This window comes from Hemitrygon akajei, chromosome 14 (genome assembly GCF_048418815.1).
Source record: "Hemitrygon akajei chromosome 14, sHemAka1.3, whole genome shotgun sequence".
Classification (NCBI taxonomy): domain Eukaryota; kingdom Metazoa; phylum Chordata; class Chondrichthyes; order Myliobatiformes; family Dasyatidae; genus Hemitrygon; species Hemitrygon akajei.
The window spans coordinates 5773777-5790694 of record NC_133137.1 but is presented as its reverse complement, the minus strand read 5'-3'; positions in this window follow the sequence as shown (position 1 = coordinate 5790694).

Genomic DNA, 16918 nt, shown 5'->3' with positions numbered 1-16918 from the left:
TCCTGTGCAGCATTAAGACTTGCCTAATAATTAAAGGTGTACAAGATGATAAGAGGCATAGATCGAGTGGACTTCCGGAGACTTTTTCCCAGGGCAGAAATGGTTAATATCAAGGGGCATAATTTTAAGGTGAGGGGAGGATGCCAGAGGTAGGTTTTTTACACACAGAGTGGTGAGTGTGTGGAGTGCCCTGCCAAGACTGGTGGGAGAGGCAGGTACATGGGAGACATCTAAGAAGATTTTAGATTGGCACATGAATGATAGAAAAATGGAGGGCTATGGAGGGATGTAGAGTAGGTTAAAGCATTATGGGTTGAAGGTCCTGTACTGTGTAGTTATATTCTATATTCTACATTAACTTAATCTACATAGAATCATTACTCAACTCTGCCCCTGTTTCATTTTCTAAGCCTGCAGAAATTTCTATTCTCTTTATTTCCAGGGTCAAGTCTTGCATAATACTTGAGACTGCTATCCCAACATCTTCCATGAGCAATATGATTCTGTATCAATGAGCTATTTTTAATCTTTGTAGTAAAGGATACATTGGGAAACTGTAGGCATAACTTGATAACATTTCACCTGTAAGTGACATACTTCACTATTAAACTAGAATCTAAAGTAAAGCCAATAACGTCGGCTTGGGCAATAGTGAGTTAAAGCAGATTGGGAAATTTGATTGCAGGATGTGAGGATAAACAAATGTGGAAAACATTTTAACAATAATAATTTCATAATTCCTAACTTTCCATTGAGAAATAAAATTCCTCAAGAAAAATTAACCATCTCTGGTCAAACAATGTGCTTAAGGAAAGGATTAAATTAACAGAAGAGGCTTATAATGTCATGAAGGGTATTAAAACTGAGGATTTAGGGTTTTAGCTAAGCTGCAAATGATGACTAAAGCCTAAATGGAGAGAAAACAGAATATGAGAATAAGCTAACAAAATTAGACACCCAGCAGTCACTTTATCAGGTACACCTGATTATCTGCTCATTAATGCAAATATCTAATCAGCCAATCATGGGGCAGCAAATCAATGCATAAGAGCATGCAGACATGTTCAGAGTTTCAGTTGTTGTTCAGACCAAGCATTAGAATGGAGAAGAAATATGATCTAAGTGACTTTGACTGTTGGTGTTGGACAAGTGGTTTGAGTATCTCAGAGACTGCTGATCTCCCGGGATTTTCATGCACAACAGTCTCCAGAGTTTACGGAGAATGGTGTGAGAAACATACAGTGAGTGGCGGTTCTGAGGATGAAACACCTGGTTAATGAGAGAGGTCAGAGGAGAATGGCCAGACTGTTACAAGCTGCCAGGAAGATGACAGGAACTCATATAAACACGTGTTACAGCATTACAGAAGGCTCAACACGTTGAAGCTTGAAGTAGGTGGGCTACAGCAGCAAAGCCCACAGACATACAGAGTGGCTACTTTATCAGATAGAGGAGGCGTCTAACAAAGGTATTAGGTACCGAATGTACATAGAGATATTTTATTAACCTCTACAACTACAGAAGAAAGTAAAATCAGACGCTAAGTAATTATGGGTCCCCTACAGGCACGTACAAAAGAAGTTGTAATGGTGTATAAGAAAATGTCTGAGGCAGGAACAGTATTTTTGTGTATCTTTATATTAGAAGAGACTTTATGGCTGAAGCAGTGGAAACCAGAGGTGTGATGGGGTAATTAGTAATAATAAAAAGAATACTGGGGAACGTAACGTATTCTGATTTTAATTTCTTCTTGCCAAAGTGAATAATTTCACATTTTCCTAAATTATATTTCATCTGCCTCCCACACACCCACTCACTTTGCAGATTCTAAAACCTAACAAATCCAGGCCTGAAGAATTGCTTCCTTTGTTCGTAGAAAGAATGGTTACAAGAGAGCATAGATTTAATAATCAATTATGAGATAGACCCAAAGGAGAAAGGGCATGGAACTGTGGACCTGACATCAATTATTGAATCCATTTCTAAGAAGGTGATTACAGGGAAATTATAAAATCATTATATTATTAGACATAGCCAGAATGGTTACATGAAGAAGAAATGGTTTCAAGCAATTCCTACAGAGATTTTTTGAGGACACACTAATGGGGAACTAACACGTGGATACAGGCAAGAAATGCATCTAAGAAAAGAGTACAGTCGACGTTTTGGGCTGAAACCCTTTGGCAAGACCATCAGTCCTGCTGAAGGGTTTCAGCCGGAAACGTTAACTGTTTACTCTTTTCCATAGATGCTGCCTGGCCTGTTAAGTTCCTCCAGCATTTTGTGTGTGTTGCTTGGATTTCCAGCATCTGCAGATTTTCTCTTGTTTGGCTTTCTTGGAGGTAGAGACGGGAAAACTTTGTCCTACCGGCAAACATCACAATCTGTGAATAAACTGCACCATGAAAGATAATAAAGTATCAGAGAAAAGTTTCTGTATAAAATTGAATTTGGGAAATAATATATCAGTGCAGGAAGATGATTATGCTAAGGAATTGAAAACAATATGTGCAAATGGATCAATTATGGGACAGGACTGGATAAGGATCAGTGCAGGGTGAAATATTAAGGATTAGTGCATTAATGATGTAAAGTGATCAGGTATAGTGTATCAAATTTGTGGATGACATAAAGCTAGTAGAGTCATTAGCAAGGGAGAGATTGGAGGAAACCTGCAAAGTGAATGGGCAAGTAGGTGGCAGGTGGATTATAATGTTGGGAAATGTGGGAATATTTACCTTGGTAGAAGCAGAGTAATTAGTGGCCTTAAAATTCTAGTACATCCTGTCTAAATCATTAATGTGCTACCTAGTAAGCTGTTCCAAGGTTTGGTGAGAGGGGAAGTATTGGCTGCATTAGTCAGCGGCCATTGGCCCATTTGGGTTGGGGAGGAGGTAGGCGTCAGTGAAGAGATGACAAGAGCCTTTGTTGCAGTGGTTGTGGAGGTGGAAAGTAGTCATGTGCCCAGGACAAGTGGTACAAATCATAAACACAAGAAATACTGGAGATCGTTGAGGATTACACACAAAATGCTGGAAGAACTCAGCAGGTCAGGCAGCATCCATGGAGAGGTATGAACACTCGGCGTTTTGGGCCAAGGCCCTTCATCGGGACTGGAGAGGAAAAAGGATGAAGCCAGAATATGAAGGTGGGTGGAGTGGAAGGAGTATGAACTGGCAGGTGATGGGTGAAACTAGGAGAGGAGGAAGGTGGGTGGGTGTGGATGTGAAGCGAAGGAGGAACCTGGTATAAAAGGTCGGTGGATCATGGGGGAAAGGGAGGGAGGCAGGGCCTCAGAGGGAGCGGCACTGCCCGTGATTTCCAGGACTTGAAATCTAACTGTCCGAAGATCTGCATTGAAACACTGCATTGAGCAGATCAGGAGCGAGGAACATCCAGTGTCTCTGGAGATTTGTAATCTGCTGAGGGCTACATGTTTGGCATTCAAGACCGGTGATTTTGAACTATACATGAAGTCCAGGTACAACCTACTTTAAGAGTGAAAAAACAATTCCAGTTGAAGTTAGAGATGGAATCAGATGCACATCAATTCTGACAGGGTTTGCAGACCATTACTTCCTATAAGGCAAAACATAATATCATGAATGGCTGTGATGCTTCACTCCCAGATAAGCTCAACATCTTTCAAAGGGAGAATAAAGCTACACCTGTGTGGGGTGAAGTCTTGCAGGGTGTCAGGCCCTGATGGTGTATCTGGTAAGGCTCTGAAAGCCTGTGCCAACCACTGGTGCAAGTGTTCAAGGTCACGGTCAATCTCTCACTTCTGCAGTCGGAGGCTCCCACCTGTTTCAGAAGGGTGACAGTCATCCCAGGGCCCAGGAAGAGCAGGGAGAGCTACCTCAGAGATTATCGCCCAGTGACACTCGCATCTGCTGTGATGATGTGCTTTGAGAGACTGGTCATGTCCAGAATGAACTCCTGCCTAAGCAAGGACCTGGGCTGCTGCAATTTGCCTATTGCTCAACAGGTCTATAGTGGTTTCAACCTCTTTGGCTCTCCACTTGGCCTTGGATCACCTGGACAATAGCAATACATTATCTAAGTCAGGCTCAGTGTTCAACACACTCACACCCTTAGCTTTAATCAAAAAACTCCAGAAGCTGGGCCTCTGTATCTCTGTCTGCCACTGGATCCTTGACTTCCTCACTGGGAGACCACAGTCAGTGTGGAGCAAAAATAAAATCTCCTTGCTGACAATCAACACTGGTGCTCCTCAAGGATGTGTGCTTTGCCCATTCTATTCTCCCTACACCGACGACTGTGTGGCTGGGCACGGCTCAAACGTCATCTATAAATTTGCCATTGTCGCAAAGACTGTTGGCAGAATTTCAGATGGTGACAAGGAGGCGTGAAGGAGTGAGATAGATCAGCTGGCTGATTGGTGTTGCAATAACAACCTTGCAGTCAACTTCAGTAAAACTAAGGAGTTGATTGTGGACTTCATGAAAGGGAAGTCAAGGGAACACACTCCAGTCCTCATTGAGGGATCAGCAGTGGAAAGGGTGAACAGTTTCAAGTTGCTCAATGTCAACATCTCTGAAGATCTTTCCTGGGTTCAATATATTGATGCAATTACAAAGAAGACACGACAGTAGCTATATTTCATTAGCATTTGAGGAGACCTAGTAAGTCATCAAAGATTCTTGCAAATTTCTACCATAGAGAGCATTCTAACTGATTAGATCACCGTCCAGTATAGAGGGACAACTGCACAGGATCAGAAAACGTTGTGAACTCTGCCAGCCCCATCATGGGCACTAGTCTCCCCTGCATCGAGGACACTGAAGATGCGTGGAAACAAATATCCTTGAGGTGCATCAGTGTTGACCATCAGCAAGGAGATTTTATTTCTGATCCACACAGACTGTGGTCTCCCGATGAGGAGATCAAGGATCCAGTTACACAGGGAGGTACAGAGGTCCAGGTTTTGGAGTTTGTTGATTAGAACTAAGGGAAATGAGCAATGCCTCAAAAAGGCAGCATCCATCATTAAGAACTTCCATCACTCAGACCATGCCCTCTTCTCATTGCTACCATCAAGGATGGGGTACAGGAGCTCGAAGACACACACTCAACATTTTAGGGACTGCTTCTTCCCCTCTGCCATCAGACTTCTGAATGGAAAATGAACCCATGCACATTTTAGAACAGAGATGCGGAGAAATTACGTTAGTCATCAGAACAGAGATGCGGAGAAATTACTTTAGTCAAAGGGTGGTAAATCTGTTGGATCAGTTGCCACGAGCAGCTGTGGAGGACAAGTCACTGGGTGCATTTAAGGCAGAGGTAGATAGGTTCTTGAGTAGCCAGGGCATCAAAAGGTAAGGGGAGAAAGCAGGGGAGCGAGGATGACTGGAAGAATTGGATCAGCCTATGACTGAATGGCGAAGCAGACTTGATGGGCCGAATGGCCTACTTCTGTTCCAATATCTTATGATCTTACTCTACCTCAATATTTTTTCTTTAACTCTCTTATTGCATTGCTAATTTGATTTGATATTTTAAGATATATTTCATATTGTAATTCATAATTTTTATTATGCATTGGAATGTACTGCTGCTGCAAAACAACAAATTTCATGGCATATGCCAGTGATATTAAACCTGATTCTGATTCTGAGGTCTTCCCCCAGCCACCATTGCTCCATATCATATCTTCATGACATTTCTGTCACATTTTTCCTAATCCTTTGTCAGGGCAGTGTAGCATAGTCACCCCAAACTTGCTGGTACTTCACTGAAGTGGTCGCTTAATGTCAATACTCCAGTTCGACCTGGTGGCTCAATAATCCTCAGCCAATCCTTGCCTGCTGCCAGCATGTGTTCACTTTAAAGATGCCAGTCGGGGAGAATGCTATCTCTTTCCGCCATGGTGCACTAAGTTAGGAATTCAAATGTGCATGGAAAAGAACAGGAGCTTCTTAAGCACGCAATCCACAGTGAAGCATATGCACGAGCAGCTTAAATCCCCGGACCCTTGTGAGTGGTTGCACAGAGCAAATGAGCGTGTTACCTGGGGGAGGGGGAATCGTGTGAGATGCACAAAATTATCTCGCACCGTCCTTTTTGAAGTGGAAGTTCCCAGAGTGGCGCCAAGACGAAACGTAATTCAGCTGAACGGGATGGCAAGGCAGATCAGGATCTGACCAGTCTCCTTCGCGTAACAGCACACTGTGGCAGTGGAGTGGGATGCCCAGGCTCAAACAAGGTGGAATCCCATCCATAGTCTAGATAAGGACCGTGTCCAGGACAGAGAAGCAGGCAGGAAAAATCATTGCAGACTCCACCCACTCAGCAAGCTGGCTTTTCCAAAAGCTCCCTTCTGGAAACTGTTACAGGGCTAATATTACAACAATTTCACACCATCTTCAAAGTTTCTTATCCGCAGGCAGTTAATCTGTTCAGCCATTCTAATTATCCCGCACCCCCCCCCTCTATCTATTACCCACCACTGCACTGTAAACACTTTAAACCACTTTTTATAATATAGTATTGTAAATAGCTGCTGGCTTTTATGTGTTTATGCATATTTTATTCCACATTCATATTCTAACCTCTAGCTTTAATTTTATATAATTATTCTTTATAATTGTTGAATGTTGTTGTTTTTTGTTGCATGTTGTGCCTGAGCAACACACCAGGGCAAATTTTTAATGAAAAATGAAGTTGATCGTTGATCCTTGACTGTATCTTGTTAATGTCGTCTTTCCTGGTTGAGGCCCAAGTTACTTCCCTCTTGAATATTCCCATTTCATTAGTTGCAGCAACCGTGTTAAACACGCAGTGCATGCCATTTGGCACCACTACTGATTGCCCAATAGCCCCAATGCATGTAATTCAAACTCACACTTTGCTTTGTGCTCTCAGAAGCACTGGTCACACTCAGCGATTTAATTTGTACTTTGATCGGCACTGCACAAAATATGCCCTATGCAGCTGCTTTTCTAACCAGTAGCTTTTATTGAGTTATGCTAAGTATCCTTTTGATTTCTTAACCCCACAAAAATCATTGTAAAGAAATAGATATTAAACCATAAGAACATAAGATAAAGGAACAGAATTAGGCTATTTGGCACATCAATCCTCTCCACAGCTTCATCAGGGCTGATCCATTTCCCCCTCTACCCCAGTCTCCTGCCTTCTCCCCGTATCCCTCCATGCCCTGACCAATCAAGAATCTGTCAACCTCTGCCTTAAATATACATGAAGACTTGGCCTCCACAGCTGCCTGTGGCAAAGAATTCCACAGATTCACCACTCTCTGGCTAAAGAGATTCCTCCTCAGTGTCCTCTGGTCCTAGACTCCCCCACCATAGGAAACATCCTCTCCACATCCACTCTATCTGTGTCCTCTGGTCCTAGACTCCCCCACCATAGGAAACATCCTCTCCACATCCACTTTATCTGTGTCCTCTGGTCCTAGACTCCCCCACCATAGGAAACATCCTCTCCACATCCACTCTATCTGTGTCCTCTGGTCCTAGACTCCCCCACCATAGGAAACATCCTCCCCACATCCACTCTATCTGTGTCCTCTGGTCCTAGATTCCCCCACTATAGGAAACATCCTCTCCACATCCACTCTATCAAGACCTTTCACCGTTCAGTCAGTTTCCATGAGGTCACTCCTCATTCTTCTGAATTCTAGCGAATGCAGGCCCACAGCCATCAAACGCTCTTTGTATGACAACCCATCCAATCTAGAATTGTGAATCTCCTTCAAACCTTCTCCAGTTTCAGCACATCCTTTCTAACATAAGGGTCCCAAAACTGCTCACAATCCTCCAAGTGAGGCCTCACCAGTGCTTTATAAACTCTGAACATTACATCCTTGTTTTTATATTCTAGTCTTCTTGAAATGAATGCTAATATTGTATTTGCCTTCTTCACCACTGACTCAACCTGCAAATTAACCTTTAGGGAATCCTGCACAAGGACTCCCAAATCCCTTTGCACCTCAGTTTTTTGTATTTTCTCTCCATTTAGAAAATAGTCAACCCTTTCATTTTTTCTACCGAAGTGTATGACCATACATTTCCTGCCACTCTATTCCATCTGCCACTTCTTTGCCTGTTCTCCTAATCTGTCCAAGTCCTTCTGCAGCCTCTGCATTTTCACAAAGCTACCTGCCCCTCCACCTATCTTCATATCATCTGCAAACTTTTCAACAAAGCCATCAATTCCATCATGCAAATCATTGACATAGAACGTAAAAAGAATCAGTCCCAACATAGACTCCCTGGATCACTGGCAGACGGTTAGAAAAGGCTCCCTTAATTCCCACTCTTTGCCTCCTGCCAATCAGCCACTGCTTTATCCATGCTAGAATCTTTCCTGTAATACCAAGGGCTTGTAGCTTATTAAACAGTCTCATGTGTGGCATCTTGTGAAAAGTCTTCTGAAAATCTAAGCACACAAGATCAACCGAATCTCCTTGCTTATTAATTCTTCAAAGAATTCCAACAGATTTGTCAGGGAAAATTTTCCGTTAAGGAAACCATGCTGACGACAGCCTACTTTATCACATGCCTCCAAGTACCCTGAGACCTCATACTTAATAATCGACTTTAATATCTTCCCAACTACTGACGTCAGACTGACTGGCCTATAGTCTTCTTTCTTTGCCTCTCTCCCTTCTTGAAGAGTGGAGTGACATTTCCAATCTTCCGGTCTAGTGATTCTTGAAAGGTCATTACAAATGCCTCCATGATCTCTTCAGCCACCTCTTTCAGAACCCTGGGGTGTACATCATCTGGTCCAGGTGACTTATCTATCTTCAGACCTTTCAGTTTCCCAAGAACCTTCCCTCTAGTAATGGTAATTACACACACTTCATGTCCCATGACACCTGGAACTTCCACCATACAGCTAGTTTCTTCCACTGTGACTGATACATAGTACTTATTCAGTTCATCTGCCATTTTCTTGTCCCCCATTACTAACTCTCCAGCACCAATATCCACTCTTTCCTCTCTTTTACACTGTATGTATCTGAAGAAACTTGTGGTATCCTATTTAATATTATTGGTGAGCTTACTTTTGTATTCCATCTTTACCTTCTTAATGACTTTTTTTGTTGCCTTCTGTTGCTTTTAAAAGCTTCCCAATCCTCTAACTTCCCACTAATTTTTGCTCATTTATATGCCCTCTCTTTGGCTGTTATGTTGGCTTTGACTGTTCTTGTTAGCCACAGTTGTGTCATCTTTCCTTTAGAATACTTCTTCCTCTTTGGGATGTATATATCCTCTGCCTTCCAAATTGCTTCCGGAAATTCCAGCCATTGCTGCTCTGCCATCATCCCTGCCAGTGTTCTTTTCCAATCAATTCTGGCCAACTCCTCTCTCACACCTCTGTAATTCCCTTTACTCCACTATAATACTGATACATCTCACTTTAGCTTCTCCTTTTGAAACTTCAGGGTGAATTCAATCACATTATGATCACTTGCCCATAAGGATTCTTTTACCTTAAGCTCTCTAATCAATTCTGGTAATCAATAGGAAGGAAAAGTGCCCTATGATTATTCCCACTATTACCTCAATGTCCATGACATCAACGGGATGGGTCTAAAGAGGTAGCAAATATTTTCTACCTGAAGCCACTTCATCTCATATGTACTTATACCTTTGATTCTGCCAGAGTGACATGATAATCGGTCATCAGGCACAAAGAGACAGAGAGGAAAACTGTGACAAGTGCTGTCTTTAAGTGCTGAGAGCTGGCAGGAATGCCTAATCATACAGAAACCGATTGCATCTCTGAATCATCACAATCCGTGCAGCTGAACTAGCAACTCCTTTGTTCTGAGCAGGCTCGGCATACGTCCTGGATTTCTAAGTCATCCTTATGCCACCTACAGGGTTTGCCTTTGCCTGCTGATGAAGAAGAGGGTTTTACTGAAGCACAGCTTTCTGCTCCATTGCCAAGACTGCCAAAGTTCAAAGGTGAAAGTTCAAAGTACATACATGTCACAATGTACTACCATAAGATTGCAGGCATTCAGTGTAGAACAAAGAACCACAGTACAAAGAACTACTACAATAATAACAATAATAAATACATACATAGATAAATAAAATGTAGAGAGATAGATAAATAAATAAGTCAAGGTCAGCATTGGCCTGTGACCCAATCTGCCCTGTGAGCTGCACAGTGACAAAGGTAATAAAGCCACTGTCTCACGTGGCCAGAGACACAGGTTCAATCCTAACTTTGGAAGGTGGAGGTTCGTGCATTCTCCATGGCTGTGTGGGTCTCTTCCAAGTATTCCAGTTTCCCCCCATATCCCACGTGGTTTGATAGGTTAATTGACCACTGTAAGTCGTCCCTGGTGTGCAGCTGAGCTGTGCTATCTATGGTGGCAGAGATGATGGGAACATAGGCAGGGTAAAACTGAGAATACTGTAGGATTGGGCTGAATGGTTGGTTGGTTGGTTGGCCCATTGGTTAAAAGGTCTGTTTCTCTGTTACTTCTCTCACTTCGACTCTGTGACTCCATGAGAATAAGCTGCGGAGTTCTGATTGTTGAAAAGATTCCCAGCAAAGCTCGGAATGAAGGATTTCTGGTAAGCCGGAGTCCATTGTCAGGATCTCTGCTACAGAGCTCAGTTGGATGTCGAGATATTGGTGGTAGGTTGCAGCAGGTAAGCAGAAGCCCAACACCCATAGGACCATAACAGTTGGAGCAGAATTAGGCCATTCGGCCCATTGAGACTGCTCCTCCATTCTATCATGGCTGATTTATTTTCCCTCTCAAGCCCATTCTTTTGCCTTCTCCCTATAATCCGTGATGCCCTGACTAATCAACAACCTATTAACTTCTGCTTTAAACATACAGTACACAATGATTTGGCCTCCACAGCCGTCTGTGGCAAAGAGTTGCATAGATTCACTACCCTCTGGCTAAAGAAATTCCTCCTCATATCTATTCTTTTTGAACATCTCTCCAACTGAGGCAGTGTCCTCTGGTTGTAGACTTCTCCACTATCGGAAACATTCTCTCCATATCCACTCTATCTAGGCCTTTCAATATTCAATAGTTTTCACTGAGATCCCTCTCATTCTTCTAAACTACAGCGAGTACAGTTCCAGAGCGATCAAATGATCCTCATATGTTAACCTTTTCATTCCTGAAATCATTCTCATAAACTTCCTCTGGACCCTCTACAATGCCAACACATCTTTTCTTAGATAAGGTCCCATAATTGCTCACAATACTCCAATTCTAGTCTGAACAATGCCTTGCAAAAGCTCAGCATTACATTCTTGTTAATGAATGTTAACATTACATATAACTTCCTTGCCACCAACTCGACCTGCAAGTTAACCTTCAGGAATCCTGCATGAGGTATCCCAAGTCCCTCTACACCTCTGACTTTTGAATTTTCTCCCTGTTCAGAAAGTAGTCTGTGCCTTTATTCCTTCTATCAAAGTGCATGATCATACACTTCCCTACACTGTATTCCATCTGGCACTTCTTTGCCCATTCTCCAAATCTATCGATATCCTTCTGCAGACTCCCTGCTTCCTCAGCACTGCTTACTCCTCCAACTAACTTCATATTGTCTGCAAACCTGGCCACAAAGCCATCAATTCCATCTTACAAATCATTGAAATATACCGTGAAAAGAAGCAGTCCCAACACACAACTCTGTGGAACTCTTAGTCACTGGCAGCCAACCAGAATAGGCCATCTTTATTCCACTCTTCGGCTCCTGACAGTTAGCTAATCTTGTATCCTTGCTAATATCTTTCCTGCAATATCATGGGCTCTTATCTTATTAAAAAGCCTCATGTGTTGCACCTTGTCAAAGGCCTTTTGAAAATCTAAGTACACAACATTCACTGACTCTTTTGTCCATCCTGTCTGTTATTTCCTCAACGAATTCCAACAGATTTATAGAAACATAGAAAACCTACAGCACAATACAGGCCCTTCCAATGAGCACTGTGTGCCATTAATCAGCCCAATCCTTTGGGTATGGGAAAGTATCAAACTTTCCCCATATCATAGCGAGCTGTTCCTGCCCACAGTCCAAAGCTTCCACTCTCTCTCTCTCTCTCTACTGAAGATCCCAGCGGTCCATCGCTGCTTATTATACTGACGTCATAGTCCTGCCTTATCCAAGTGTTTTTAAAGTTTCACCCACGGTACAAAACAGTGGTCACATGACATTATGCATAGAGACATTTCTCCCTATTTCTTACCCAGAGGCTGAGTGCCCATTTCCAGGTTCTCCAAATACAGAAACCAATCTCTAACATCTACCTAGCAAATCCCTTTCAGGAACCTGTATATCTGCATGAGGTTCAAAACTTGCCTGGGTAGAGGCTAATTTCCTTTGGACAGCCCCATCGTCCTGGAAATCTGCTTAGTGAATTCACACTCTACTGACTTTTAAATAGGGAGGTTAACAGTGATCCTAAGTTCTGCGGAGAGTTCCACAAATCAACGACAATCTTACTTTTATATTCCATTCCTTCACAATAATACCCAACTTAGCATTTATTTTCCTAATTAATTTGCTGTACTTGTATGTTGACTTTCTGTCTCATAAGCTGGCACAGAGTGGAGCTAATATTTTCCCATTTTTCACAATTTTTTGTTTACATTTTTTCTTACCAAATTAACCTTGTATGATTTAGCATGTCACTTTAACTGTCACTCTCTTTTCTACCTTCTAAATCCCATTCTCAGTACTCAGAGGAGTCGTCATCCGCAGGGACTCTTCACTCTCATGATTCATAAGATTCAGTGACATCAATATTTGGAAGACTAATTGCTTTCAATACACAGAGGATTTATCTTAATATTCAAAGGATTAGTCACTCTCTATAACTGGAGCACATTGCCTTCAATATGCCAATGCAGAAGTCGAGGCCCGATGGCCGGGTTCCCGAGACTGCGAATCTCTGCAAGTCTGCTGGGGGAGTAGAAGGCGCAATGTCTGAGAATTCACGAGTCTGCTGGAGGCCGACAACGGCTTGCCCTGGGGTTTGAGGACCGTGTGCAGTATGTGTGTGCGTGGCTGGGTTGGCGAGGCCTGTTTTGCTGTTGTCGCTCGGCGTGCCCTGTGTTGTTCCGCCAAGCACGGTGGGCCTGCTATGTTGGCACCGGAATGTATGGCCACACTTGCAGGCTGCCCCCAGCACATCCTTGGCTGCGTTAGTTGTTTGTGCATACGACACATTTCACTGTATGCTTCAATGTACAGTACATGTCATAATTAAATCTGAAGGCATTACCCTCTGTGCTTGAAGGCCGCCTAGGTCTCAGACTAATTGCCATTTGTTAGTAACACAACAGCATTGCCTCACATGCTGTTCCATTGCCGTTCTCTCCTCTATACGATACAAAGGCCAGTTTACCATTTACTTTCCTAAATGCTTTGCCAGAAAGAAAATGTTTTCTTTGTGTGCAACATGAACTGACGCAACATTTTACTGTGAACATATGGGTTTTTCCTGAGCGCTCCAGTTTCCGCCCACACCCCAAACTGATGCAAGCTGGGAGGTTAATTGGCCACTGTGAATTGCCTCTAAGGTGAGTGGGGAGGGGGAGCTGAGGGGAATGTGGGGAGAATAAAATAACATAAAATGTGAACTTGATGGTTGGCGTGGATTTGATGGGCTGCAGGGTGTGTTTCCATGCCTAATCACACACGATTTAACGTCTCCGAGGCAAGTAAATTATTCCAGCACAAATTCAGTGCCATTTAGAAACATAGAAAACCTACAACACAATACAGGCCCTTCGGCCCACAAAGTTGTGCCAAACATGTCCCTAACCATAGAAATTACTAGGCTTACCTATAGCCCTCTATTTTTCTAAGCTCCATGTACCTATCCAAAAGTCTCTTAAAAGACCCTATTGTATCTGCCTCCCAAACGGCAGCCCATTCCACGCACTCACCACTCTCTGAGTAAAAAACTTACCCCTGACATCTCCTCTGTACCTACTCCCCAGCATCTTAAACCTGTGTCCTCTTGTGGCAACCATTTCAGCCCTGGGAAAAAGCCTCTGACTATCCACACGATCAATGCCTCTCATTTGTCCAAAACCAGTCCAATGTCCAGTGGGTAATCTCATAATACAAATTATTTCTATTTCAAATAATTGACAAAATGGAAAGAAGTTTCTTCTTATTAAGACAAAGCAAAATTTTCTGAAAAGGAATGTAAAAAGAAATTAAGAACAAATCTCATAATCAAGGCAAAGAGTTATCCTGCTAATAGTTTACTTGATTTCCAATCGTAATCACTGCTGTTCTGTCAACAAGAGACATGGCCAGACTATACAGAACAAATTCTCACAAACACTAAATACCAAATAAAGACATTGGTGCAAACTTCCCTCACTACAATAATAGAATATCAGCTTAGATACTGCTCTGTCACCCACTACCTTCTGACTCAGAGGCAAGAAAACTTTCAGTCAAGACCATCCTGTATCTCAATGGAGGCATTCATCTGTTTACTCCAGTCAAATCAGCAAAATGCTTAGAAGCAGATGGAAGAATGTTTCATATAAATAATTATGTCTTTTTGCAATACGTCTATCTAGTAGGGTGTGGGCAATATGGCTGTTGGCTCATTGCTGCCTTATTGCTATCGCTGGTTTCTTAGAACTTTACATTCCCCAATCAATATTTCAGCCAAAGCTGCCATCTTTAATGAAAAATTCTGGATTGCCCCATTTAGGAAGTCCTAATCACTCCAAGATATAGGTGAGACTGCATCTGGAATATTATCTGTAATTCTGGTCACCATGCTAAAGAATCTCGAGAGGGTTCGGAGGGATGTTGCTGGGACTGGAGGGCTTGACATAAAATGAGACCTGATAGGCCGGGACTGTTTTCCCTGGAGTAAAAGAGGCTGAGAGGTGACCTTACAGAGCTTTGTAAGATCATGAGGGGCGTTGTCAAGGTGCACGGTCACTGTCTTTTTCCCTAGGGTATGGAAGTCTAAAGCTCGAGGGCACAGGCTTAAGGTGAGAGGGGAAAAATTTATAGGGAACCTGAGGAGCAGCATTTCACATAAAAGGGTGGTGGATGTACTGAATGAGAGCCAGAGCAAAGGATGGAAGTTGGTGCAATTTCAATATCTAGAAGACATTGGGACAGGGAGTTGGCAGGAGAGAGTAATGGTTAATGTGATAGTTTACAGCACTAGTGATCCGAGTTCAACTCCTGCCACTGTCTGTAAAGAGTTTGTACATTCTCCCCATGGCCACATGGATTTCCTCTGAGTGCAGCTGTTCCCCGCCACGTGCCAGAGACGTACAGGTTAGGGTTACCGAGTTGTGGGCATGCTATATTGGTGACACATATGGGCTGCCCCCAGAGCGTACTTGGACTGTGTTGGCTGTTGACACAAATGACACGTTTCCCTGTATCTTTTGATGTTTCAATGTACATGTGACAAATAAAGAGAATCTCTAATCTTAATCTTCAATCAGTGATCAGGACAATTTAGAGGAATGTGGGTAAATGAGACTCGCTCATGGAGGGATTGGACTGAAGGGCTTGCTTTCCTGCTGTATGAGTCCAGCCCTCAGTCTTGCCACTGGAAATTAATGCCAGATTTTAAATTCTTGCTTAAAGTTTTCTTCCTGCAGCTTACTGTTGACGTCTGCCCCTTTAAGATGGAAGACGAACACATCCAGCTGCTCGTTATTCTACTTTGCAATTTGCGTGGATCTTTTAACATAGAATTCATAGTCGCCACGTTGGACTGAGAGTCCATCTAGTCACTCCTCATTCAGCAGACTAGCAAGTTGTCGCAGGAAAGAGGACCCATTGTTTAATGTGTTTCCCGTACAGCCCCCTTCCCCCAAGCATGTCGCTCAGTGACTCATCAGTCCTTAATCCTTCCAATGAATGCCTGGGTTTGAACAGCAGGTACATCAGCTGCTTCCAGTCCTACAGCCTGACCAGCAGCTCCCTGCTGATGACAGAGACGGGGATCGTTTACGTCAGCCTGCTTCGCACTGAGCTACCTCATTGACAGCAGCATCCAGGTAGAAGCTCGCTACCTAATCAGGCAGTGCGTCAGGGCTACGGTGGCCTGCGATTGCACTGTGACCCAGAGAGCAGCACACACTTCACCCTTCCCTTTTCTGCGACTGTCTATTTTTAGCTCTCCCCAGGCTGGCTGCAAATTGCTTATTATTCGCACTCTTTATGCTGCTCCGATCAATTTATGCACAACTCATTGCAGACGTATCACTGATTTCAAAAGCAGTGAAGCCCTGTAGGACGAGCTCTACTTTGCACACATCATTTCAGGCCGAGAGCTCATATCCTGTATGCTCTGCTCCCTACCTGTTTTTCCCGTGTGACCTGCATCCACTAGGTCTCTCTCCATGCAGGCCACCAGTGAGAGACTGGAAGCCACGCTCCCGTGCAAGGTATCGCATGTCATTTAGAAGACGAACCTTATCATTTGTGTGCCCAATTCTTACTCAGCATGGGAAGCTGATCATTAATGGAGAACCGCACTCACTCCACACCAAGTAAGTTGAGTGGAACTAGCTTCAGTGGTGGAGATTTGGGTTGAAGGTTGGTGGATGCAGTCTCGATTTCAACATTCAAGGGAAATCTGGATAGGTATACGGAAGGGAAGGGTATGGAGGGTTATGGTCCAGGTGCAGGTCGTTGGGACTAGGCAGAGTAACAGTTCAATATGGACTAGAGGGGCTGAAGGGCCTTTTTCTGTGCTCTAGTGCTCTATGACTGTGTAAAACTTTAAAACTCTGGCTAAACCACACTGGAGCATTACTTTCAATTTCCTGTTGCCCCACTTATAGGAAGGATGTGGAGGCTTTAGAGAGGGCGCAGAAGAGGCCCCCCTACATGCTGCCTGGATTAGAGAGCATGTCCTATGCGGAGAGACTGGG